The sequence below is a fragment of the Puma concolor genome, chromosome A1 (assembly GCF_028749965.1).
Source record: "Puma concolor isolate L17-30 chromosome A1, mPumCon1.1.hap2, whole genome shotgun sequence".
NCBI classification, from domain to species: domain Eukaryota; kingdom Metazoa; phylum Chordata; class Mammalia; order Carnivora; family Felidae; genus Puma; species Puma concolor.
In genome coordinates this window covers 121,087,589-121,114,964 of record NC_141667.1, presented here as the reverse complement: position 1 = coordinate 121,114,964, position 27,376 = coordinate 121,087,589, and positions in this window count along the sequence as shown.

Below are 27,376 nucleotides of genomic sequence, written 5' to 3'. Positions count from 1 at the left end.
CCACAACATAGGAAACATTAATATCACTAGGCTATGTTTTAAAATGTAGGTTTTATTACTGCCACTGAAAAGACAGTTTGTTCCACTCACTGGTCGCAGGAGGTGGGGGCACACCATGCCTGGGGAACGGTGGGATTGGGGGTGGGAAGCACCAGACATGATCAGGAGGCAGAGGGAGAGTTCTGTGGCAAGAGCCTTTGTGGTTTCTTCAGAAAGAAATTAGGACAGAGTAAGCAAGCTTAAGACAGGCTAGTTTGAATAATTCAGCAGGCTCTGGGGTGTAGGAGTTGTTTCTAGTTATCTGGCCCTGGGATGATTAAGGCAGGGGAATAGCAGCCTAGAGTGGAAGAGCTCAATAAAGTTGGTGGTTGGGAGTATGGGCTCCAGATTGGAAGGTTTGCATATGAAAGGCACACTCACAGGCAAGTGATTTGCTATCTCTGGGAATCCCCTTGCCCTGGAAGAGCCTATCCTTCCCTCTAGAGTTAGCAAGGCTCCAAGATGATAAAGCATCAAAAACACAGAGTAAAAAGACATGATGAATAAGGCTAATACAAATATAGTGGTATATAAGGTGTCATGTGTTTTTTAAAGAATAGTTATCTAAATTCATTTTCATTTCACCTTCTGGATGGAAAGCTACATGAGGAGGTGTGTGTGTGTGTGTGTGTGTGTGTGTGTGTGTGTATCATAAGCCCTGAGAAACTGAGATTCATTGATGGTCATTTCAATCTATCAAACATTATTTGAATGGAGATTCTACCTCCACTGGAATCATAAGCCATGACTTTAAGAAACCATTAGCACTGGGACTATAAAACATTTATGAATCAGATTCACAGCATAGTTTCTAATACTATCTTAGTTGATTGCTTTCTTAGATGTCCATTTTTTCCATTCTCTCCTGTTCCCTCTCACCATTCTTAAAAGACACTTAAATTTAAAACAAAAAATTAAATCATAGGTAAGATGTGTAATAACACACAGTCTTTGCTGGGATTTATCCATAGGTATAGATGATTGTGACTTCAAAGGATTCATGTAGAAGAGCAAAGCAACTTCTTCCTTGGTTTTCTACTTCAATCAAATGACAACTGCTTTTGATTATGAAGTTGAGTAAGTTACCTAATATATTCCAGTCACATGTCAAATTTCCCTTCAATTCCATCTCTCCCAGCAATGTTTTAGAAAAGCATTCTTGGAAGGCATGTTTCTTCTCATCTCTAGACTTGATCCATGCTGAGGATAAAAGCAGTCCGTCCTACAGTTCCATGAGTTTTGCAAGGCACTGTGCCAAATTCTCTCTCAACACTCAAGCTAATCATTATCCAAATTTACATGCGGTCTAAGTGTGGGTCCTATTTGAGGAAGGCTTCTACAAAAAGAATGGAGATAATGTTTGTGAATCAACACATAAAGGCATCCCTTTAGAAATGACAAACCAGGACCACCATTCCCATGTTTGCCTGAAGACTCATGCCAGTGGGATAGGATTCAGCACAAAATCCAGGTATGCCAATGCAGTTGAAGTATTCTCTTTCCCAGCAGTGACTCATTGCCTCTTTGAAGTTACAAACATTAATGTGGGTAAGGGTGGCGTTGGACTTCACGTATGTGATAAGTTGTTGGCACTTGAGGCTGTAAATCGTCCGTACCTGATGCCAGCAATCAGCCCATTTTCCATCTGCAAATGAACATTTCCCAAAACAGAGAACATCTTAATAATCCTCTATTCTTTAGGAATACAGGCTCTCCCTGTTTCTTTGTTTAAGGCAACACAGAGCAATGAGTGTTTGGACTGACTCTATCTACTCTCTGATAGTTTTATTACATGCACCCTGTGACAGAGGGAAGCCTTCAGCCAAATGACCTCATAGACCAGATATTCAGGGAAGGCTATTCAGACAGTTGAAACATCTGAACAAAAGCCAAGGAATATTTTCTCATTTTCCCCTTCCAGTAATGACCTGAATGAATATGTTATAAGATGCCATGGAAAATGAAAGTAGTCAAATGACTTTCTTTTGGTGTATTTAGTATTTAGGGGAGAAGGGGAGTCAACAGTAAGTGGGAGAAAGGATAGCGTGAAGTAAGTGATAAGTTTAGGGACTCCCAAAGTCTTCCAAAAACAGTTTTCAGATCTTTAGAAAGTTGTCATATTTGTGTTTATGTGCTCCATGCTAGGTTTGCTTTTAAAAAAAATCTCCTGATGACAGGGGCACCTGGGTGGCTCAGTCAGTTAAGCCTCAGACTCGATTTCAGCCAGGTCATGATCTTGAAGTTCGTGAGTTCCAGCCCCACATCAGGCTCTGCACTAACTTCACAGAGCCTGCTCGGAATTCTGTCTGTCTCTGTCTCTCTCTCTGCCTCTCCCCAACTTGGTCTCTCTATATATAAACTTAAAAAAAATCCCCTGACATAAATGTTATAGATTTTTAACATAAACAGTCTCCAAGCTCTTTTTTATTGTACCCCCCCATTATTAAAAACTATTGACCATCCACCTTCAATATATAGATCTAATTAAGAATTTTCTGAATAAACTATTAATAAATTGCTTTTATTTTAAATTATTAAAATTTAATATATTCAAAAGATACTCAGAATTTAAAAATCTTCCTATTTGTGATGGTTTTGAACTTTTATTAACCAACTCCTTACAGTAGAAACAAGTCAAATGACAGTAAAGCATGTTGGTGCTCATTCTGTATATTATAAAAGCATGGATATTCACTTCTTTTTTCAAATTTTTAAAAATGTTTTATTTATTTTTGAGACAGAGACAGACAGAGCATGAGCAGGGGAGGGGCAGAGAGAGAGGGAGATGGGAATCCAGAGCAGAATCCAGGCTCTGAGCCGTCAGCACAGAACATACACGGGGCTCGAACTCACAAACCGCAAGATCATGACCTGAGCCGAAGTCGGACGCTTAACCGACTGAGCCACCCAGGCACCCCAAACTTAGGTATTTTCTTAATTCATAGGTTTAAAATTCATAATCTAAAAGGCTAGTAAAGCTAAATATTCACCATACTGCAGACATACAAAAATGTAAATTTACTAAAAAGTGACAAGTTAAAGCAAATTTATAAAAAGTTAAAAAACATATACTGTTCAAACATATTTACAGATAAAATGAAGCATTACTGAAAAATAACCCAAATATTAAATATAAACTAATACAACATAATTAAAATTGAAAGTGGAATTTATGTGATTTTTTTAGAATGCAATCCAAAGTGTGATAAATTAGCACAAATTTGTTTCTGTTTCTGGAAAAGTTTTATGTCTCTACTTAAAGAATGGTAAAGAGAGAGAGATAAGCTAACTCCAAATATTTTCCTTTGAGTCCTAACTCTTCAAATATTTCCTCCGTTTATTATTTTGAGGACATATTAAACTTTTTTTCAAGAAATATAATTTTTTAAATGATGGTAAACTATACTGATTTTAAAGAAAGCATTTCTGATTCATCTTGGTCTGGTTTCATCACATATACACTGAGATTCCAAGACAGATTAAGTTACCTTTATCAGTGTTAGTATTGCCAATTCATTTTCTGCTTATCCAGAAAGTCTCTGAACCCAAAAAAGAATTATTATTTCAATAGAAACTTTGCCAATTATGACTTTACTCTTTCTCTTGAAGGTTTTGAAGATATTGAAAAACACTTTCTAAGCAGCTGCTTCTGTTTGATTTGAAATTTTAAAGCAGTTATAACTCTCCAGGAACATCTTAAGGCAGAAATAATACAGATTTTAGCTTTTTCAACGTTTATTTATTTTTTGGGGGGACAGAGAGAGACAGAGCATGAACGGGGGAGGGGCAGAGAGAGAGGGAGACACAGAATCGGAAACAGGCTCCAGGCTCTGAGCCATCAGCCCAGAGCCCGACGCGGGGCTCGAACTCACGGACCGCGAGATCGTGACCTGGCTGAAGTCGGACGCTTAACCGACTGCGCCACCCAGGCGCCCCAGATTTTAGCTTTTTAATATAAAAATAATTATATTGGACCCCTCAAACCACACCCCCCAAAAATAACAGTGTTTCAATACTTGAAAAAACAGTGCATACCAGAATATCAGGATACCAAAAACTGTGTGATGATACACTTAAGGAAAAGTTCACCAACAATGTTGGTGAAACATATATCTACATATAGTGGCTTTATCAATAGCACTCAGTCATCAGTGGCTGTGTCTATAAGAGGACTCATATCAAGAATAGAAATTCAGAGATGTAGATTTCTCATTTTTGTTTACATTTTTCATATTATCTTTAATTCAGGGATTCTTTACATCAGGAATCTTTCTGAGCCAGTATTCAATTTTGTGAGGAATAATTTAAAGCCAGATCATATCATCTCACTAAATCTTCACTAAAGGTATCTTCAGTCTACCTTCACTCTACCTTCATTATTAATCTTCACTAAACTAAACTGTCAAAACTTAAAGCCAATGCATTTAGGGTGATCTGTTGTTTCGGTGTCGCTACAAGCCATATGTTAAAGCCCTACCCACTTCCCCAAAGGTGTTTGGAGGTGAAGCCTTTGAGAAGTCATTAGGTTCAGATGAGGTCATGAGGGTGGGTCCCCCCATAAAGGAATTGGTGTCCTTACAAGAAGAGGAAACAGAGATCTCTCTCTTTCCACTATGTGAAGATAAAGTGAGAAGGCTGTTCTCTGCAAGCTGGAAACAGACACCTCACAAGAACTCAACCATGCTGGTGCCCTGATATTGGACTTCCAGTCTCCAGAACTGTGAGGATCAACTCATATTGTTTAAGCCAGCCAGTCTGTGGCATTTTGTTATGACAGCCCAAGCAGACTAAGACAGAGGGCATTAATCAACGTTCTCCTGGGTCAAAATCATCTTCTTCCCTTAGGATCCTCTCAGCACCACAAGTGATGATCCTGGGATACATTGCCACTTAAGGTGGTCTGTCAACCAAAATGATGTACTAGTAATAAAGCTTCATTTTCCTTTTGTTTTAGGTAGAAACTAAAGGTGAGTTAAATTTCTAATGTTTCCATCCGTCCTCCCAATAGATGATTTTGCACATCGCATGGAGTACCATTTCCCAACCTCTGTAGGGGAGAGCATGAGCCCAATCAAAAGGACAGGCAATAAACATGACTTAGGGACCTGGATCTGGGAGGGGTGGGTGGGGACAGGAGCTAGGAGCAGCCAGGTGCATTAAATGAGGAAGGGGGGCTCCCTCTTTATTTCAGGCACTCCTGCTGGGACCATTAACCACATCTTGTATATACAAAGGGCCACGGCCCAGCATAGCACTAGGACATTCAATCAAAAGTTATTAAATGTAATGGAATTAAAGGAGTTGGAACCATTATGTGACTAATTTAAGTCCCCAGGCTTGGTACATTCAACAGACAGCTAACATTTGTCCAGGGCTAATTCAGGGCCTGCAGAGGTGGTGGTGTTGCCCCAGTTGTGGGATTGGAAGTTTCTCATTATTTGGCAGAGAGATGGAGAAGGAGGAAAAGCTTGAAACAGCTTCACTGAAGGGTTAGATTCAAAACTGGAGCTCAACAATAGATGGAGGGTTTGCAGGGTTTCTAATCTGCTTTGAAAATGGGTCCTTTTTTTTTTAAATATAAAGGCAAAGCAAATTAATTACAGCAAATTGAAAAAATAAAGATAAGCCTCCCTTGCTAAAAAAAATAAGAAAAGGAAAGAAAAGAGGGGCGCCTGGGTGGCTCAGTCAGTTAAGCATCTGACTTCGGCTCAGGTCATGATCTCACTGTCTGTGGGTTCAAGACCTACATCGGGCTCTGTGCTAACAGCCCAGAGCCTAGAGCCTACTTCGGATTCTGTCTCCCTCTCTTTCTGCCCCTCCCCTGCTCATGTTCTGTCTCTCTCTCAGAAAGAAAGAAATATTTTAAAAAATTTAAAAAAAAAAAAAAGGAAAGAAAAGAGATGGACTAGAAGAAAAAAAAATCATAATCTCACCAAGGAGAGACAACTATATATCAGAGTTAAACTTCTAGTGTATATTCCTTCAGTCTTTTCTGTGTGTGTGTGTGCATGTATGCAAAGAAAGCAATTGTTATATACATGAACACCCTCAAAATTCACTCTTCACTACCTCTACCCCAGGATTGAGGCTAAATTCTTCTACCTTCAGACTCTTTTTGATTGACATTATCACCACTTTCAGCATAATGATCAAATAATTGAAGATACATTTAAAGAGTTGGGGGAGGAGAAATTAGGCTGTAGGAGCCAGGGTAGAGCTAAATTCCTTGGCACAAGGCAATAAGAGGGTTGGGGAAATGGTTCCCCTCTAGTGGCCACACTGTTCCATAGAGGGCACCACTGCTCCACCCCAGAACTCCCTTGCAGTGCCCAGGGCTCTGTGGGTGTTACATTTCCCTGCTCTGCCCATGACCACTGCTGCTTCTCTGGGTACAACAGGACCTCCCTGTGACCACCACTGCTCCATGGGGGCTCTAGACCAAAGGGCTACACAGTACAGCATCTCTTGGGAGACATAGAGAACAGCTCTGTCTGCCTCGATTTACTTTCTGCCAGATAACTGCATGTGATGTCACAGGTGCATTTGTTGTATTGTACTCTTTATTTATAGCTGCTCTGCTCTTTAAAAGATTCATATTTCACCCAGGGGGAGGCTCAACAGGAGGATAATCTGGGGGACAACCCTGTCCTACAGAAAGACATCTCTCCACACAGAGAACTAACACTCTGTTGCTGGCTCCAGGTGGTGGTATGGAAGTCCTTTTTCTTTCAGCAGGAACTCTTGCCTGACAGCATCCTCAGTCCTGCGCAGACTTCTCCCAAATATGCCTAGGCATATATTTGTCCAGCAGAGCATGTGATTTTTGTTTATCATTTTTGTTCCCCTCCTCCCCGCCCCAGGAGGAATCTTAGCTTTCATGGCAAGTAGCCCTCTAATTGCCCTTTCCACATCTACACCTTTGTGCCAAAATGCCCAGAGAGGTCAGAATTCTCTCAGCCTTATTCACTGACTTCTCATTTCTGACCTAGGCTCAGAAAAGTCCTAAATCCCAGTATAACAAGCTGCAAAGCAGGATTCAATCTCTGAACCCACACTATATGGGGTCATATTTTATAATATCTTAGGAAAAACCATGAAACACCACACTAAAGTGTTTGAACATAATTACATAGACAATGAAACCTTAGGGGTGTGTGTGTGTGTGTGTGTGTGTGTGTGTAGGCACACACACATTTGTTTTTAGCAAAATGTACTTATTCACCTTTAGGGGCTATAATTTTTTTTTTCAGTCTGCTATGTATGTCCAGCTAAACTTTATTTATATATCTGACATGTATTTATAAATCTCAAATGACCAATGGCTGAAAAAGTTTTAGAATATTTAATAAATACGAAAAACTTTGGATCGTGAGTAACTTGTTCTGTGAGTGTTCCACAAGACGAGCAAACATTTCTAATAAATTTTAACTTGATAAATGAGTGATGTCTTGCAATATGAGTAGTATGTGATGCCGAATGTCACATGATCACAACTAAACCAATGGTTCCTCTCTTCCTCTCTCTCTCTCTCTGTCTCTCTCTCTCTCTCTATCTCTGCAGGATTGTGGATGATTGTCTCCCATGCCCAGATGCTCAGTCTCAGGCCCTGGTGTTTGGCAGAAAATAGTGATTGGAAAGTGCCCACAACTGGCACTAGTGTATTTTTTGTCACTTCAAAGCTCCTATGGACAGCCCTTTGCTTTTCCAGAAAAGAGTAAGCTTAGGAATGCTTTGCTCCATTCTAGGTCAGTCTGCCTGAAGATATAGACCCTTTCCTCCGCTGCCTTATTAGTACTGGACTGTAGTCAACATCCTCCAAGCATATACAATGGCCCCATGCAGAAAAAGATTCCACTGAACCAATAGATAGCTGTGATTCCATTATACATAGTGAAAGTCGTCCTACACAATAACCCTCCTCTCTCTCGTCTCCCTCACCCCAGCCATGAAAGTTTTCGAAGGTAAGTGCAGGCTAATTTGTTTTTCTTTACGTTTTGTATTTTCTTCATTGTTTTGTATTATATTACAGTATTGTTATCATTTTTACATGAATATTTTGGGGTTGTGGAATGAATCATCAGAGTTTCCATTATTTATTATGGAGGAATTCACTTTGATATACAAGTGCTTTGGATTACAAGTATGTTTCTGGAACGAATTATGCTCGCAACCAAGGTTTTACTGTAACTTGAATTTAAGCCAAATGGCTTTGTACCCACAGTGATTATATTCTCATCTGCTCAGCATCCCTTCCTCTGCAGGAATCAATTCTTACCTATTCCATGTATTAGGGAGTCAAGAGCTAGCCCACTTCTTTCGGCTCCTGGCATCATGTGTCTCAGGCTCAACCAATCAGAGTCCTTCAATCTCTAGGACACAGTGATGAGTTCAGGAAAGGGCATGTGATTCAAGCTCCATCAAAGTCTCCCTGGCTTTTTTTTCACTAGCACCATCAAGAGAGACTTTATCTCTTGTTCTGAATTCAAAGCTATAAGACTATTGTGAGTTTGGAGCTATTTATTGATAATTCGTTTCCCACTACAAAGAGAGAGTCTTCTGAGAATAAAACCAGACAGAGTCTAACTGAGCTGAGAGATGCAAAGAGAAAAATACAACTCTGGTGATATTATTTGAGTGCCTGGGAGCAACCATTCTTGGCTTCCCAGTTGTATCAGCAAATACACTGCTTTTTTCTTCTTTTATACTTAAACCAGTTGAGGTTGGTACCTGGCTATACTTCATAACACAAAATAAGCCAAAACTGATAACCAGGTTCAAAAAATGAAAGAAGACTTGATCTAAACAAGAGGGAAGTATTGTCCTTCTGTCCTGTGATAGGTAAACAGAACCCGATCAAAGGGAAACAATGATTTGCACAATTTTGTCCTTTTACAGAGAAACTTGAGACTCAGAGAAGCTTATTATCTTGGCCAAGGGAACATAGCAAGTAAGGGGAGAGGGAAGGATGTGCATGTAGGTTTGTCTCCAAAGTTCACCCACTCTTGAGATAAGGAAAAATTACCTACCCTGCCAATATATGTCAATAAGCAAACACAGTGAGGGAAGAAGACAAATAAAATAAGAGTGCAGCTTTCCAGCACTATCAATTTATTATGAGTTATATGATTCACTTTTCTGTTTCTTATTGATAAATGAAGTCTCTCAACCTCCTTACGCCCAAATTCTATCCAGGTTAGAACCTGTTACATATTTTCCTCTAAGCCAGAAAAATGGCTGATCCATACCAGACATAAGTGATGTCCAGTGCAAACTGGCTGAGCTGCTGTCCTACTCTAAAAGGTGAATGCCTTTCAGTTCTTCTTAGGAGCATCTTTAAATACCTCTAATCACCTGTTCTCCTTTTGTCCTCTGTTCAATTATAATCAATTTAATTTGTTGCAATTCAATGAATATTTATTGAAAATATTATGTGCAAGGAGCTGTGCTGGGCAGATGACCTAGTTAAGGAATGAACTGAAATAAACATCAAAAGAATGAGCAATGTTTTCCATTCCTGTGATCCATTTTCCACCCTCCAACCTCCATAACTAATCCTTTGTGTACTGGAGACTGGGTCTCCTGTTGACAAAGAGAAGTAACTTGTTTCAAAAAGTTGAGGCCACTGTTATCGGTTGAATTATGTTCCCCAAAATTCATAAGCTGAAGTCCTAACTCCCAATACCTCAGAAGGTAACCTTATTGAAGTCATTAGGATGGGCTCTAATTCAATGATTGATGTCCTTATTAAAGGGTGAAGTTTGGTCACAGACTTGCAGAGAAGGTAGATGATGGGAAGATACAGAGAAAATACCATATGAATGTAAAGATGACCATCTACAAGCCATGGGGAGAAGCCTGGAACAGGTCCTTTCCTCAGAGCCCTTAGGAAGAACCAACCCTACCACCATCTTGATTTCAGACTTGTAGTCTCAAGAACTGTGAGACAATAAATTTCTGTTGTTTAAACCATCAAATTTGTGATACTTTGCAATAGCATCCCTGGCAAACTAATACAATCACAAATTGGCTATCATCATGTAGGGTCTGCTTGGCCTTCATAATGTTTTTATTTTTTAATTGCACCAAAATTTTCAAGTTAGGAAATTCATCTGAAAAAAATCTGGGTTCCTGAAATGCTAGAAAACCCACAATTCTGGAATTTTATTCCCATGTGACAAAAAACACCTGGAACCGAGGAGCAACTTCCTCCTCACCAGTCCACCCAGCAGAGTCCTTCCCAGCAGAGTTCATCTTGCATTCGCTAAGGCTGAGTGACTGCTGCCAACTGGCATCATGTTAGAGGCCACTGTCTAGCCTAGGCTTACTGAAATACTGGGCTGGCCTGACCCAAGATGGGAAGTCTCCAAGGCTAGAGGAGGGAGAAGTAGTATGACCACAGGAAAAGAGGCTGGGTTCTAGGTGATGTGAAGGGGGTAGACTCTCCTGTATGAAGAGTGACAGGAATCAGCAATCACAGGAGAGAAGAGGTGGGGTGGGGATAGAGCATGGCTGCCTGGATCCTGAACTCATGTTCTGTGTTATTGGGAGCCATGCTGAAGGTTCCTAGAGCCAGTCTGGGCATTGAAGACGTGATGTCATGAGTAAAGACCCTGGAATGATCTATGTGGACAACAAAAATCTCAGTGGCACCAGAATGGACTGAAGAACAGAGGCCCTTCCTCATATTTTCCAGACTGCATTAACCCAGCAGGACTGCTGAATGCTGCCTATGCCACTAACCCACCCCGATAACGACTGATAATGGATTTGTTGTCAACTCCAACAAATGAGATTCATTTAGACTTAGAAAAACAATATAGGTGAATTTCCTTACACTATAATAGTGCAGAGGAAATTTTCAAAAGGAATGATTGGTAGTACAGCCTACTCTTTTACTTCACATCCGCTTCATAAATGAGGCCCAGAGAGGTCAAGTAACTTGCCTACCGGCACACAGCCAGTAATTGTTTTGAAAACAAAACCCATTTTCCATCTCCTCTGTGGGTTGGTTCTTCATTAATAAGCTCCCAGCAGGTAGGTTACATGCAGCAGAAAGTTGAGGTTGCTGATGACCTCTTCTCCACCCCTCTTTTAGTTCCAGAGAGTGGAGTGTCTTTTCTTCTCTATCCAGGGAACCTGTGCCCTTTCAAACAGGTCTCCAAGGAGCTTTGCTGAATAAACATGAATACCTGCAATCATTCAGAATTGGAAAGCAGCATAAATGGTCTCAAATGCCACTGCTTTCATCTACAAAGCTTTTCCCCAATGTTAGAGTTTGGCATTTTTCATCACTGTGCTTTAGCTGAAACAAAACCTGGTGAGGATAAGTGAGGAAGGATAATTGCAAAGACAGATTTCCTAATATATGAAGAAGTATACCAAGTAACGATGCAGATATTTATAATAATCTTGCCTTAATTACCTTCTAATTCCAGAAGTAATTTTTACTGTGTAGAGATTAATGAGAAGCTAACTTAATGAACCTTTGGCAAGTCCTGGAAGAGCACTCTTTCGATAAAAAGATTACTCTGCCATTCACCAAAGTTCTCTTCAGCTCTCAAAACCCTTACGAGTGTGAGTAAATGGGAAGCTAACAACCGCCAGTGAAAATGGAAGAGACTCTGTCCCCGAGCCCCAATTCTGTGCCCTGGACCTTCCCCTCTACCAGCTCTCAGATGCAAAAACACACAGTAGTTTCTCTAATGCAGGCAGCACCTTTCACTTATCACTTTCCGAAAGAGAAGAGTGGGGAGGCCCTGGGAAACTTAGAAAGCCTACATTCATTGCACAGAGGAGCAAAATGAGGCCCAGAAAGAATCCCAAGATCCCTTGGCTATATACAGGACTGGACACAGGAACCCAAGTTTTCATCCCTCCTTCAACTGTGGAGTTTTCATCCTACCGTAGGCTGGCAGTGCAGGGTCTTAGGGTCTCTGTGGCCCAAAAAATCCCACAATGGGCAAACAGTGACAAAGTTAAATCAACAGGTTTGGTTTTTATGACATCAAGCAAGCAGTTTGATATTCTCTTCAGTTAGATGATATGCTTTTTAAGAATCTTCAAAAATTCTGCCTTTATTGAAGATTCCCAGAAAATTGAAACGTTTATTGAGGACTGATATTTATTGAGCACTTACATTGTGTCAGGCTAATTGTGCTACAACGCGTTATCTCAGTTGATCCCTCCAGCAATTTAATGGGGTGGGCTGTATCCATACCCTCAACTTTACTGATGAGAACAGAAGCTTAAGAAACTTTCCTTAGTTCATACAGATAGCATGTGACATATCCTGGATGCAAACCCAGATTTGTCAGATTTTGGATTCCAAAATCCATGTATTTATTTTCTATTGCTGCCTAACAAATTATCACAAATTTAATGGTGAAAATAAAATGCATTTTTCTTACAGCTCTCACAGTTCTGCAGGCAACAGTCCTGGTAGGTTTGGCCTGGTTCTACTGAAGGTAACTATCATAAGGCCACAATCAAGGTGTAGGCTGTCTGGGCTGTCTGAAGGCTGTAGAGAAGTACCCACTTTCAAGATCATTCAGGTTGCTGGCAGAAAACAGTCCTTTATGACTATAGGACTAAGGTCCCTGCTTTCCTACTGGCTGTCAGCCAGAGTCCAATCTACGCCCCTAGATACCACCTGCATTCGCTCTCACTCATCCCCCTCTACCCTCAAAGCAGCAAGGATACACGTCCTGCTCATGCTCATGCAATTAGATCAGGACCACTAGGTAACCTCTGTTTCTTAAGATCAAGTGACATGAAACTTCAATCACATCTGCAACAGTCCTTCCCAGCAGTACCTAGATTAGTGCTTTATTAAAAATAATAACCAGGGAACAGGAATCTTACAAGGTAGAAAATGACACAGATTCAGTGTTCGGCAGTACACAGGGTGAGATCAGGGAGTGGTGGGGACTAAAGAGAACCAGCTCCTCCGGTGTCCCAGTCACAGAAGGCTGCCACTATGCAGCTCACCGAGATTGCTGCTACATGGGAAAGTAAAAGGAGTGTTAACAACTCTTCCGATTTTTCAGGGCCAGCCATCTGGATTTTTATGGGAAATCATTCAATTAGAAAAGTTTTCCAACCACTTTACAAATAAAACCTAGCCATCTTCAGATGAGAAACGACCTTTAGGCCAACAGTTGGAAACGAATGAAACAAATACAATGGTCAGAGCTGCTTACTCCCGGATTCCTTCATCCACTTACTTGTGGCATTCCCCACGTCTACAGCCCCATCTTTGCCTGCCTCCGTTCTCTGTCTTGAGTACCATACACAGTTGCTTACCCCAATACCCCAATACAAACGGTTTTCCATAATCAAACCTTCAGAGGGGGTTGATCTTCAGAGCTTAACGAAGTCTTTCTGAAGCAGCCGGTGTAGGGCTCCTTCAGATGGTGTCAATGACAGATTATCTGTTCTCTTTATAGAAAATCTGTACAGATTGCCCCCAAACTGTTGCTTGCTTGCCTGCTCCACTAGACCATAAACTCAAAGAAAGCAGGAAACAACAAGGCCCATTTGAATTGATATCCCCTTAAAGTAATTGCCTAGGTGAGCTTAGTAATGATTTCTGCAATGAACAAAAGACATTCTGCAACAATGTTCCTAAAAGGTCACTAGTCATCCTGCACCTATATTCATCAAAATCTGTACGACTCAAGGAAAAGATGAGTGCCCTGCTTGAGAGTCTGAGTTTGGAAATCAGTGAAACAATGGAACTATTGTTTAAAAGTCTTTTGAATGAACATCCATTTTAAAAAGTCATTATCACTCTAATAATTAAAAATGAATCCCCTCTGGGTGTGACACAGCACATATGTGGTCTGTTGAGCCACAAATGAGCACCTAGTGCTGTCACCCAGCCCGCTCTATAGTACAGCCATGGTAGACAGAGTCAGAGGAACTTTAAAAGAGAAATGCTAGTAATGCGGTAACTCCAGCAGTCCCTGGGGGTTTTATATTTCAATAGGTAAAAAGAGTTTTAAGGCACAAATTTACAATTATGTATACAGACATTCTACATTTTCGTCCTTAATCCTTATATTAGAAGGAAACCCTAACAGAATGTGTCTAGAACATAGCAAGGGCGAAACCATCTGTTTTCTATCACCTTGTGCCTGTGGAGTTAACTCCAATTACACTGTTAATCCAAAACAGATCAGACCCTGGACATTCCAAGGAAACAACACACTACAGTTCCTTGTCCTTGTTTCTGGGATGTTATCTTGTGCTGTATATATTAACTGGTTTCTCTCTGTTCATTATCACTGCTGTGGAAATGCTTCCTAGTAGGACTGAATGGCCATGGACAGCTCCTGTGGGCCCTTCCACAGATACTCCTTTTTACCTCATTCTAATTAAATACCTGTTCATGCTTCCATGTTACCCCAAAATGTAGCTGGTGTCTACACTTTCATGTCTAAAAGAACACTGGGGTGCCTGGCTGGCTCAGTTGGAAGAGCATGAGGCTCTTGGGTTTAAGGTCATGAGTTTGAACCCTGCATTGGGTGTAGAGTTTTATTTAAATAATTATATAAAAACTTTAAAAAAAAATTAGTGGAACATTCTTTAGAAAACCCACTGATCTGGAGTCAAAAGGTCTTGTCTAGTCCCATCTGCCATTAGCAAACTCTGTGAGCCAGAGGAAATTACCTCAGCCCTCTGGGACTCATTTTCTTCACTTATGAGAAAGAGTTCCTTTGAACCATAAAGATGTATAAGTCACCTATACTGATAAGGAATAGTCTTAGTTATCAGTACTTCCTTTCTTACACAGTTGGCATGAACTCTTTGGAGTGATTTTCTTTATAAAGAACCCAGACTAGTACACAAATAGTCTGCATCTCTGACGACCAAATAAACCATAGCTGAAACATAAAACTACAGTTACTCTGACAATTAATTTACACTCCAAAGGATTGTTTCTTTGGTTACATGGAATTTGTTTTCCATGCTTCTCCTCATCTAAGAAAAAGAGATACATAATTTGGAATGAAGAAACTGACTGCTTCTAAACCTTTAGTCAGAAAGAGTGGGATTTTTTTAAGCAAGCAAATAAAAAACCTTTAATATTTTTTTTTTGTTTCCCCAGAGAGCAAGAAAACAGAATCTCACTGGAAAAATATACTAGATACATACATCAAATAATACACACACACACACACACACACACACACACACACGGAGACATCCATCCCTGGCAAACTCCATCCATATAATTCATTGCTCTGATCCCTCCCAGCACATGCTGGGACTCAACTCTTTCCTTTGAAATTTTCATGTGATATGGACAAAAAGAAATTGGATTAACATTATGAATATGATTTCATGAAACTAGAGTCTTAATATGGAACCAAACCTTTACAGTAAATGGGAATATTCTGAATAGCAGGGACCAAGCAGGCAGGTGTGGCCAACCTTCAACAGGGAGACCTGTGTTTCAGAAATGAGGTGCACTTCTCATTTCTCAGTGGACTAGTGGTATGCTATGGCCATCTCCACACAGGAGAGTGAATCGCTACAGGGAGTATGTAAGACAATCCAAGAAGTATGAGAAAGAAATTCTAGAAAACATTAGAGCTTCCACTTATGATTCTTTTAAGTAAAAATAAAAAGAAATTAAGCCTTGCTCATATTTATCATATGTATTGACACCAGTATCTTCATATAGTATTTACTATGGTCTGAGAAAGTGGATTTCTGAATCATATTGTTTGAACTAAGCTAATCCTCATGGAATAGACAAATATCTATTTTGTAAAGACACAGAATTTTAAAGATAATGTCAATAATCCAAATACAATAATGGAAGAACAGACATTTGTCCTACTCCAAGCATAAACTCTATTTTTTTAAATACAAGTTTTATTGGAGAAAAACAGAACCACCATGTACACAGGGGAAAGAGCACACAAATTTAACTGATACAGAACAACTGAAAGTCACAATTACCCAATGTTGCTTGCAATTACTTTTCAATTTCTTAAACAGCTCGCCTCAACTTGTTTTTTTTTTAATAGTCTTGCCAGTTTTTCAGTTGAAACAGCATCAAGTTTTCAAAAAAATAAGAGCCTCAGGGAAGGGACCAGGTTTCAAAGATAACAAAAGTGACACAAAGACTCTCCTCCTAACAGGGACCAATCCTACCTAGAAATTCCTGAAGAGTAACTACTGAGTCTTGTGGAATAGTCTATATATCTCAGAGACCATCAGGTATGAGTTAGATATAAATAGCAGTGATAAAAATAAAGTAAAAGTAAATGAAAGCCTAAAGGAGATTTAGAAGTACTAGCTTTCCAAGGAATTAGTGGATATGAATAGTCAAGTCATGGTAATACTTGGAAAAGGATGTATCTGTGACCCTAGGTCAAGGGAGAAAACCAAGTTAGAACAGTATCATGAATTAACTTTGAAACAAGATTTGACCTATAAACAGACCAGGTCTACTTTATATTATATAACCAATTGAAAAATAAATCAATTATACTGAATGCAAATGAGAGTTTTGTATTTAACAGCATGCAAACAAAAGGGTGGTAAAGATTTCTTAAGTGGAAATGTATTGATAAGGTAAAGGAAGATGGAATGGAATTTGTTGAAAATGTGCCTTTGCTCAAGTACAACTAGAATAAGCAATTTATTTCTTCTTTAGGAGCAATCCAATGATGATAAGTGTGAGGAAATTATTCATACCTGTATGAGTTAACTTATGATTAACTCTATATTTGTGATTGTTTTTTTTTCTATCATTTTGACCTTACAATATTAGTACCCCATATGAAAAATACAACACTGTTTGTATAAACCGAATTGAAACAAAAAATTATTAAAGATTAGAATGACAGAAGCTAATTTCATTGGTTATTTATTGCACAATTTTCTTGATTCTAGAGTAGCATCAATTTATAAACATCTTCCAGAAAAAAAGTGAAAAAGACAAAAAAAAAAAAGAAAGAAACATTGTTAGGTACATCAATTTTAAGACACATTCCAATTTCAGAATGTGAAAACATGACTTAGAATCCAGGAACTATGATCTGGTACCGTGCTAAATGATTTGCATAAAAGTAATCACAATGAATCCTTGCAACAATCCTATGAAGTAGGGGTTATCATTCCTATTTTATAATTATCCTATAGGGGTAAGTGACTTGCCCAAGGTCACAGTTTATAAATGCAGGGCCTGCATGGAAGCCCAGATCCTCCTGGCTCCAAAGTCCCTGCATTACAGAAGCTGAGATCATTAATTTTTTAGTGGTCATGTCATCTCTGGTTTCTGGGTCATAAGAAAGAAAGATCTTATTTTGCTTGGTGCTTGTCTTCAAGTATTTCTGAACCTCCCTCATGGCTTAGCTCCAATCTTTCCAAATATGTCTGACTTGGAACAAGATCAAAATAAAAGAAGAAAAAGATGCATGAGTAAACACCAACAGATAGTAGAGACTGGAGAGGCCAGCAGAATCTTAGGAAATATTATGCCCTCAGAGGCCAAGCTGAATTGTGCAGGGAACCTTTGTGCTTAGCAGAAAGGCAGCAGTGAATCACAATACTCCTGTTCAAGGTCTAGTTCCATGTCATCTGAGGAGCAGCAGGGGCTTTTGCCCAAATTTTCTTAGAAGGTTTAGACTTCCAAAAGCACGTCAGGGATTACATAGCCCCTTATTATACAGAGAAGAGTCCCTATGAGAGAAATGACCTACCCAAGGTCCCATAGGGGATTGCTGATAGATCTAGCAGCAGTATTCAGATTTTCATGGTATCCAGATTTCATTTTAATCATTAATCATAATCACTACCAGTAGTTGAGTATTTACTATGTGCCAGGTCCTGTACTGTTTTGTGCACAGTATTCCACTTAATCTTAACAACAGCTCTGTGATACTGACCCCATTATCACACCTACTTTACAGATGAGGGACATGAGGTGTGAAAGTTCAATTATTTCACCCAAGGCCAATCCTACAGTAAGACATGGAGCAGCAGAATCCCAAACTAGATATGTCTGAGTGCAGAGCCCACAGACTTCTATGCTTCCAATTTACAATATGATTCATTCCATCAGCTCGGTGCTGTTTTTGTCTACAGGGCATGTCTCCCCATGACACTAAGTATATTAACCACACATGGGATGGATTAACCCACCATTTGTTACTGATACTGAGAGCTATGGTATCACATTTTCATTCCATCAGTCAACTAATTTTTCTGATAGGAAATAAACAGATTGAAAATTAAAGTACTAATATTACTTAGCTAATATGTCTTTTAAAACATGTTGGCTATCCCTCTACCTATCTTTCTGTCTATCCATCTATCTATCTAACTATTCAATGACGATGGAAATGTTTTTTCCCTCTTACCAATAACTAAATAGTAACTGTTCTTAGCCAGTGAGTACATTGCCATGGTAGTTGCCCCGGTTCTCTCCCTTCCCAATTCTATGCCAGTTAATTTCATGAGTTTGAGAAAAGCCCATGTCATAGGCACATTCAGATATTTTCATTGCTGACGTGTAAGCCCTCAGTGTCTAGAGATATAGTTAAAATTTCCTTTCTAATTGGCAATACTGTCCACTACAGCTTTTCTTTATATGATTTGAAAATGCCTCATTTCTGCCATAAGAACTATTTAACATCTTCCTTTAAAGAGTGTTGCTGTGGGGGCGCCTGGGTGGCGCAGTCGGTTGAGCGTCCGACTTCAGCCAGGTCACGATCTCGCGCTCCGTGAGTTCGAGCCCCGCGTCGGCCCTTAGGCTGATGGCTCAGAGCCTGGAGCCTTTTTCCGATTCTGTGTCTCCCTCTCTCTCTGCCCCTCCCCCGTTCATGCTCTGTCTCTCTCTGTTCTAAAAATAAGTAAACGTTGAAAAAAAAAATTTATAAAAAATAAAAATAAAAAAATAAAGAGTGTTGCTGTGAAGGAACACCTGAAAGGATCTCCAAGTAATGGTCTGGGTTGTTATAACCTAATCAGCAAACCATGGCCTCTGGGCAAATCCTGCCCACCCCTTTTTGCTGTGAATAAAGTTTTATTGGAACATAGCCACACCCATGTTTTATATATTACCTATGTCCCTAAGTGAGTGGTTGTACCAGAATATATTCCCCACAAAGATTAATATATTTACTATCTGACCCTTTATAGAACCCTGGCTTAGTGGATCTGTAGTCACTTCTAGAATTTCACATAAAATGTGCACAGAATGGGTACCTTCTTTGCCATCTCAAATATCCTCATTTAATACTAGCCTGCACTGAATGGCTAATGTATGAAGCCTGAACTATTAGGGAAATAAAGAAACATAGGATCTACTCCTTGTCTTCAAGTTAATACTCAATGGTAGATCCCTTTGCTAAGGGGAAAAGAGATTTCTTATATTCTTTTACTCCCTACGTTATTTTCTGAGAACTGCATCCAGCTAGTCTTAGTAACCATAACTCATGATATTTATACAGCACTGTTCCAGCACACAGAGTGCATGAACATAATTTTATTGAATCCAGAGACCAGGATCTCTGTTTTCTTCCCTCACTTAGAGTAGGAGGAAAATATAAAGTGAGTCAAAAGCTGGAAATGAGCAAAAGTTTCCCTAAGTATGAAACAAAGTAGAATAGTTATCTCACCATCCACAAACACGTAGATAAAGATATGGCACAAACAATGTTGATGCCCTAACAACTATTACTATGATCATGATTCATGGCCATATGAAAAATTCATACAAAATTCCTTTACCCAATAGTCAAATTCCTCAAATTTATGACTCACTCATCATCCCCTTCTATCATCTGAAAGTAAATCAAATATTCAGGTCCTATCATGTTTGGGATACCTTGGGTTTTAATTTATCATTTCTCCCTTTAAAAGGCCTTCAGGGAGAAGGTAATATTTTGATGGATTATACACTTCAATCTTTCTCAAGTCGTGTAGCATCCTACTGCTTTGTGTTAGAGGTAGATTGTTTCCTCTCCACAAGTAAACCTTTAAGTCTCACCCATTAACGTTTTAGGTTACTTAATGGCCTTATATATATGATGTAGCTTACAATGATATCATCAAAAATTTATGGTGCTATCACATTAAACTAGAGGAAGAAAAACTTTATCAAAAGTGGTTTAAAAATACATCTCTATTAAGGTGAACAGCCAGCAATCTTTACAGAAAGTGTTACAGATAAACGGACCTGATTTATTGTAACTGCTCTCCAACCTTGCCACATTCTCACGTTACTGTGATTCATACTGGTAAGGAAGTGTAATTTCTGACATCTTAAAGTGTGACTTGATTTTTAAATCCAAATAAGAACATGTCTTTTTGCTTAAATGGAGATACGTATTTGGTAAGAATGAACTTTCCTATGGGTGCCTTGATGGCTCAGTCAGCTGAGCGACCAACTTTAGCTCAGGTCATGATCTTGCGGTTCTTTGGTTAGAGCGCTGCATCGGGCTCTGTGTGGACAGCTTAGCTCTGTATCTCCCTCTCTCTCTGCCCCTCCTCCTCGTGTTCTCTCTCTCCCTCTCTCTTAAAATAAACGTTAAAAAAATATTTTTTAAAGGAATGAACTTTCCTAAAGATAATATACCTCTGTTTATCATCTAGACTTAAAATTAAGAACAGGTTGGGCACCTGGGTGGCTTAGTCAGCTAAGTGTCCGACTTTGGCTCAGGTCATAATCTTGCCCCATGTTGGGCTCTGTGCTGACATCTCAGAGCCTGGAGCCTGCTTCAGATTCCGTGTCTCTCCATCTCTCTGCCCCTCCCATGGCTCTCTCTCTGTTTCTCGATAATAAATAAACGTTAAAAAAATTTTTTTTAATCAAGAATGAGTTTATTTAATAGATTTTAGTATAGACTACAATTGGTATATAATTAACATTAATATATCTTATATTCTAATATTTATCTAGTTGGTTATTAGGATATCACTGTAGTTTACTTAACTTTTAAATATTAACAGGGCAGTATGCATATTTTTGCAGGCACAATCGGATGCCTACATAATATGTACATAATATTTATTCTCTTCACTCAACCTCTTCCTGCCTATAGAATGCTGATTTTGTTTGAATATCCACGTTCTTTAGTCCACTTTGCTTCAAGGGAGAATGGACGCTAACTGGTCTACATTAATCATGAGATTTAGATCAGCATGTGAGGCAGGCCAATGAACCAAGGGCAAAAGTCAGCTAGGGTCTTTATGGGAAATGGTTTTGGTTACTAGAAAACTTTGGAATAATGGGTGCATTACTGGACATTAAAACAATTTTTTTTAACATTTATTTATTTTTGAGAGACAGAGCAAAAATGGAGGAGGGGCAGAGAGAGAGAGGGACACACAGAATCCGAAGCAGGCTCGAGGCTCTGAGCTGTCAGCACAGAGCCCAATGCGGGGCTGGAACCCACGAACCATGAAATCATGACCTGAGCTGAAGTCAGACACTTAACCGACTGAGTCACCCAAGCGTCCCTGGACTTTTTTAATGTATACATGAGAGACCTGAAACTGTGGCAGTCATATCGATACCAGAGGCAAGAAACTAGGTGAGGAAACAGTGGACAGTCTGAGGATGATGCAGAAGGGAGGGTTCTCAATGATGCCCTGAGCCACAGGATTAGTCAACTCAGCAGTTAAGCTACCTCGAAAATTCTTGCTAGAAGAAATGATCTATCTTCTTTAGTATTCAAGTCAATTTAAGTTGAGGTTTTCTGTAACTGGTGGCTTAATGCAGACTGATTCACACTTGCTAGTCAAGCTACTATTTAGCTATTTGGGGGGTTACCGCCAAACAAAACAAAAACATCAGTTCAAAAGGAGAAAGCAGACACACCTTTTAGTATTCCATCAATAATCATCTAGTGGGTACCTACTAATTTCCATTTTCTTTACATCTAAAATGGCTTTGTTCCAGGTACAGGCTCTTAAAGTTGCCCAGCTCTTAAGTGACCTAACTGCACAAGAGGAAGATATTCCTCCTCTGTGACACGTTCTCCTGCCTTTAAAGGACAAGTGAAGCAAGGATAGCAAGGCTTCTCAAAAATGCTCCAACTTGATAAGAAACTAGGATCTTGACAGTTATTCACAGATAATAAAGGAGAGGTCAGAGAGATTTACTATTGTGTTAAATCTCTTAGAAAACATTAGTAACAAAATGACAAAGTCCATACTGTGAGGGTAAATTTAATCATTAGGCACCTGAAAATGTGAAAGTTTTTTATTTTAAATGGTACATATTTTTCCTAAACTTTAAAAAGAAGCATACTTGGGGTGCCTGGGTGGCTCAGTCGGTTAAGCGTTCGACTTCCGCTCAGGTCATTATCTCATGGTTCATGAGTTCGAGCCCCGCATCTGACAGCTCAGAGCTTGGAGCCTGCTTCGGATTCTGTGACTCCGTCTCTCTCTCTCTGCCCCTCCCCTGCTCATGCTCTGTCTCTCTGTCTCTCAAAAAATAAATAAACGTTAAAAAAATTTTTTAAACAAAAATAAATAAATAAAAAGAAGCATACTTGTGTGTATACACACAACCTCCAAATTACATAAAAAATGTGTATGCTTAGTGTGTATTATGTACTTATGTATGCGTATATTCTCTCTCAAACACACATACATATGCATAAATGTTCAACTAAAGAAAGGTCTGGAAGAATACACAAACTATGAATTCCTCTCTAGATATTAAAGCAGTAGAGGTAGACTAAGGAAGAGAGAGATAGCAGAGAGCCAAAGATGATGGTATTTAGTGGTCAGACTTTATATGGAAAGCACAGATTTCTTTTGTATATATAAAAGGCTTTTAAGTACAAGAGCCTTAAAAATGTTCATACTTTTTGACTTAAATTCTCCTAAAACTCATCCTATAAAAATAATCCTGAATGTAGAAAAGATTTATATATAAAGATATTTTCTGCATAACTATTTGTAATAGAAAAATATGTAAAACATCTTTATAACCATAGTAGCTTCTTATCACAAAATATTTAGCTATTAAAATGGTAGTTATGAAGAATTATTTGACATGCAGAAATACTGAGACTAAATAAGGAAAAATTATTCAGGATGCAATTGTATATGTATAGCATTATCTTTACCATATAAGAAATCTAGTAGTTTTGAAAACAAATGCCAAAATAGTACTATTCATCTCTAGGCTCACATGGCTCTGGATGGTTTTTTTCTTCTTATTTATAATTTTCCACAATGACTTTTCTATAATGAGTCTAACTTTACCATTTTATTTTTATTTTTACTTTTTAAAATTTTTTGTTAGTGTTTATTTTTGAGAGAGAGCAAGCGAGAACGCACCAGCAGGGAAGGGGCAGAGAGAAAGGGAGACACAGGATCCAAAGAAGGCTCCAGGCTCTGAGGTGTCAGCACAGAGCCAGATGCGGGGCTCAAACTCATGAACCATGAGATAATGACCTGAGCCAAAGTCAGACACCCAACCGACTGAGCCACCCAGATGTCCCTAATTCTACCATTTTAAAAGTTATTGTAAAATCCTTAGAAATATTAAGTTAGAACATATATTTGAAATAAATACTACTAAGCTTGAACTAATTAAAAAACATATATTAACGTTTGGATATTCAATATGAATGTATAATGCTTTATAATACAGATGAAACACATTTCAAAAATTGATTGTCTATTAAACCACAATGACAATCTCAAAAATTTTTACATGCTGAAATTATCTTCCCTGGCTGTAACACAATAAAATTAGAAATTAATAACAAAAGAATGACAAAAATAAAAAATACACTTGAAAATTAAAATCAACCCTCAAAATAAGTCCTAAAGAGGGAATATAAATTAAAATTATAAGCTCTTTACTTTAACGATTTAATGATTTTTTAAAAGAACACTAAATGTCAAGATCTGTGGGCTATGGTCCAACCGGTATTCTGTGGAAAATTTATAGCTTTTCATGCATTTACTGGGAGATTAGGAAGAATGAAAATAAATCTAACTAGAATTTAGTAGAAGGAAGTAGCAAAAGAACATAACCAACTCAAAGCAAGAAATGTCTAGTTACAAAGGTGAAAATAAGTGATTTTTTTTAAAACCTGAAATTTACACAGTTAGAAGAATTGTTCAACAAAATAAAAACTTACTTGACAGCAACATTTTGGCAAATCTCAGCAAGGAAAAATGAAAGAAGACACAAATAAACTGCACTGGAAATGAAATGGGGGACATACTCTCAGTAAAAATTACAGCATAGTATGTGTAACTCTTTAAAAACACATTTAAAAACTGGGATGAAATGAGTATTTTCTAGGAAAAGAAAATGATTCAAACTGGCCACAACAGACTAATAATGAGAGAAGAAACTAAAGATGTATTCTGATAACTTCTTTTTAAAATAAAATCACCAGGGGGGCCTGGGTGGCTCAGTCGGTTGGGCATCCGACTTCAGCTCAGGTCATGCATGATCTCAGGTCCCTGGGTTCAAGCCCCGTGTCGGGCTCTGTGCTGACAGCTCAGAGGCTGCAGCTTGCTTAGGATTCTGTGTCTCCCTCTCTCTCTGCCCCTCCCCCGCTCAAGCTCTGTCTCTCTCCCTCAAAAAAAAATAAATAAATAAAAATTTTTAAATTAAATCACCAGACACAAATAGTTATAACACATAGAGCTTAGAAAAATATGGAAAAATTGCTAGTCATTTTATAGAATTAGCATAGTCACAAAACCAAAATCTACCTATGATAGCATATATACAAAAACACTCTGGCCAATTTCACTCATGATTATAGATTTTTTAAAGATAAATAAGATATTAGCGATTCAAATGGAGAAGTACATAAGAAAAATGATGTATCATCGCGTAGAGTTTATGACAAGCTGAACCATCCCAAGTAAATATGATTCAATCTTGAAGATGTAAATATCCTTTACATGCTGTACCATAGCTACCAAAAACCTACAAGCATAAATACCATATTTAGTAGTCAGGTGGTAGATTTCTTTAAAGCAAATGAAATATGAGGATGCTTAATGTCATCACTGCCATTTTACACTGGACTGGAGGTAGTCGCCAAAGTAATAAGACATTTATTTATAAAAGAAGAGGCAATCTTATAATTATTTCTAGACATTTAGATCATTTACCTGGAAATGATTAATAGAAATCCTCTTTATAGATTCAGACAGGAACTTCTCCATGTCACCACAACAAAATCTGTAAACTTCTTTAAAGACGTACCCATATTTTCCAATTTCTCTCCTGTTTCGGTAGGTGAGTCTCTGCTCCCATCAAAGATAAGTCCCTCCACTTAAGTTCAAGGTTTCACTTCTCTTTTTTCAAGAATTTTGCTTATTTGCATTTTTTCCTCACTCTTTCCTGGATCTTTGGTTACTTCCTTCCTACTGGATTATTTACTTCATCAGACAAAGAAGCTGATATCTAAAATCTTTGAATGACAGCAAATCATCCCCTAATTCACATGACTTTTTGAATACCATTTCATTTCTTTATTCCTTTTGCAAGAAAACTTCTGTAAGAAGTGAAATGTCTATTCTAACTGTCTCCATTCCCCATCTTCCATAATTAATAAGCCACTCCAACCAGGCTTTTCCCCCAATATTCCACCAAAACTTTTTGTAAAGATTTTCAACTATGCTTCCTCTTGGCTAATCTCTTAATGGCTCTCGATGGAGTTCTTGAGGAAGATCTCTCCTTAAAACTCCATCTTCTCTTGGCCTCTGTGACATCTCTCTGCCACTATTCCTCCTATCTTACCTTCCCAGCCTCCTTTGCTATCTCCTCTGCAGTAACGAACATCTAAATGCCACAAGGACCAAGAGTCTGGTAGTGGGTTCTTTTCCTCTTTAATTATCTTCTGTCCTTGTATTATTTCATCTGGTTCTATGGCTTTAAATTGTATCTTGCACTTTTGAATTCCAAGTTGATATCCTCAGGACTGACTGTTCCCCTGAGCTACAGACGCATCTATGTAACTACCTATTTGACATATTCACTTGGATGTCAAGTGTGTATTTCAAAATAAACATTTCTCACACAGAAATCTTCATCTTCCCTCTCCTTTGTACAAACCATGATTCCTCAGTGTTTGTTATCTCAGTAAATGGCACCACAATCCACCCAGGTATTCAAGCCAAAGCCTAGTTGTCCTATCCATTGAATGCATCAGGAGTTTGATTTATTTCTACATCACAGTGTATCTTGACTGTGTCCATTTCTCTCTTTCCACTGTTGCCAAACTAGTCAAGTTACCATCACCTCTCAACTCATACAATACAATACAACGTCCTTGTACTACTTCTGCTCTTGCTCCCTGGAAGCCTTTTCTCCACATGGTGTAAGCAGTTGCTTTACAATGTAAATCAGGTTGTTTCGCCATCCTGACCTTTTAATGGCTCTCAATTTTACTAATTCCTAACTTAAACTTAGAATAATATTTGAACTCCTTGCTCTGGTCTAACTAAAATCTTCCTATTATTTTGGCTACTATTTACCTCTCTGAACTCCCACTTCATCCACTGTACTGTAGCCATGTAAATTCATTTTATGTCCTTAGACTACCAAGCTCCTTCCAGCTTTAAGGCATTTATGTTCACTGTTTACTTTCCCTGGAAAACTCCAAAAACTGAGTCTCTGGTCTTAAGCACCAACTCAGGGACGGCTTCTTTCATGATACTTCTTAGAGTATCATTCGCCTGGGATATCATTCACCTTTATTTACAGCATAACAATAAAATCACTGTGCTTATGTATTTGTTTCCTTCTTTGTGACTCATCTTCCTCCACTAACATGCAAAATCTCTGGGCAGAGACCTGGCCGTATCTCCAACATGTGACACATAACAGGTACTCAATAATTATTTTTCTTTTTTTAAATTTTTTTTTCAACGTTTTATTTATTTTTGGGACAGAGAGAGACAGAGCATGAACGGGGGAGGGGCAGAGAGAGAGGGAGACACAGAATCGGAAACAGGCTCCAGGCTCTGAGCCATCAGCCCAGAGCCCGACGCGGGGCTCGAACTCACGGACCGCGAGATCGTGACCTGGCTGAAGTCGGACGCTTAACCGACTGCGCCACCCAGGCGCCCCAATAATTATTTTTCTAATAAAACACATGATGTTAACTAGCTAAGTATTAGAATTATAAATGAGTTCAAAAAGCTGACCAGATACTATAGCAATAGTTAAATTTTAGTGGTGTTCTTTTTAATAACAACTAGAAAATATAATAGATTTTTTACAAACTCATTCATAATGGCAGAAGAATCTTATTAAACTACTATCAGTAAACCTAACAAGAAATACACAAGAACCTATGTGAAGAAAACTATAAAACCTAATTGA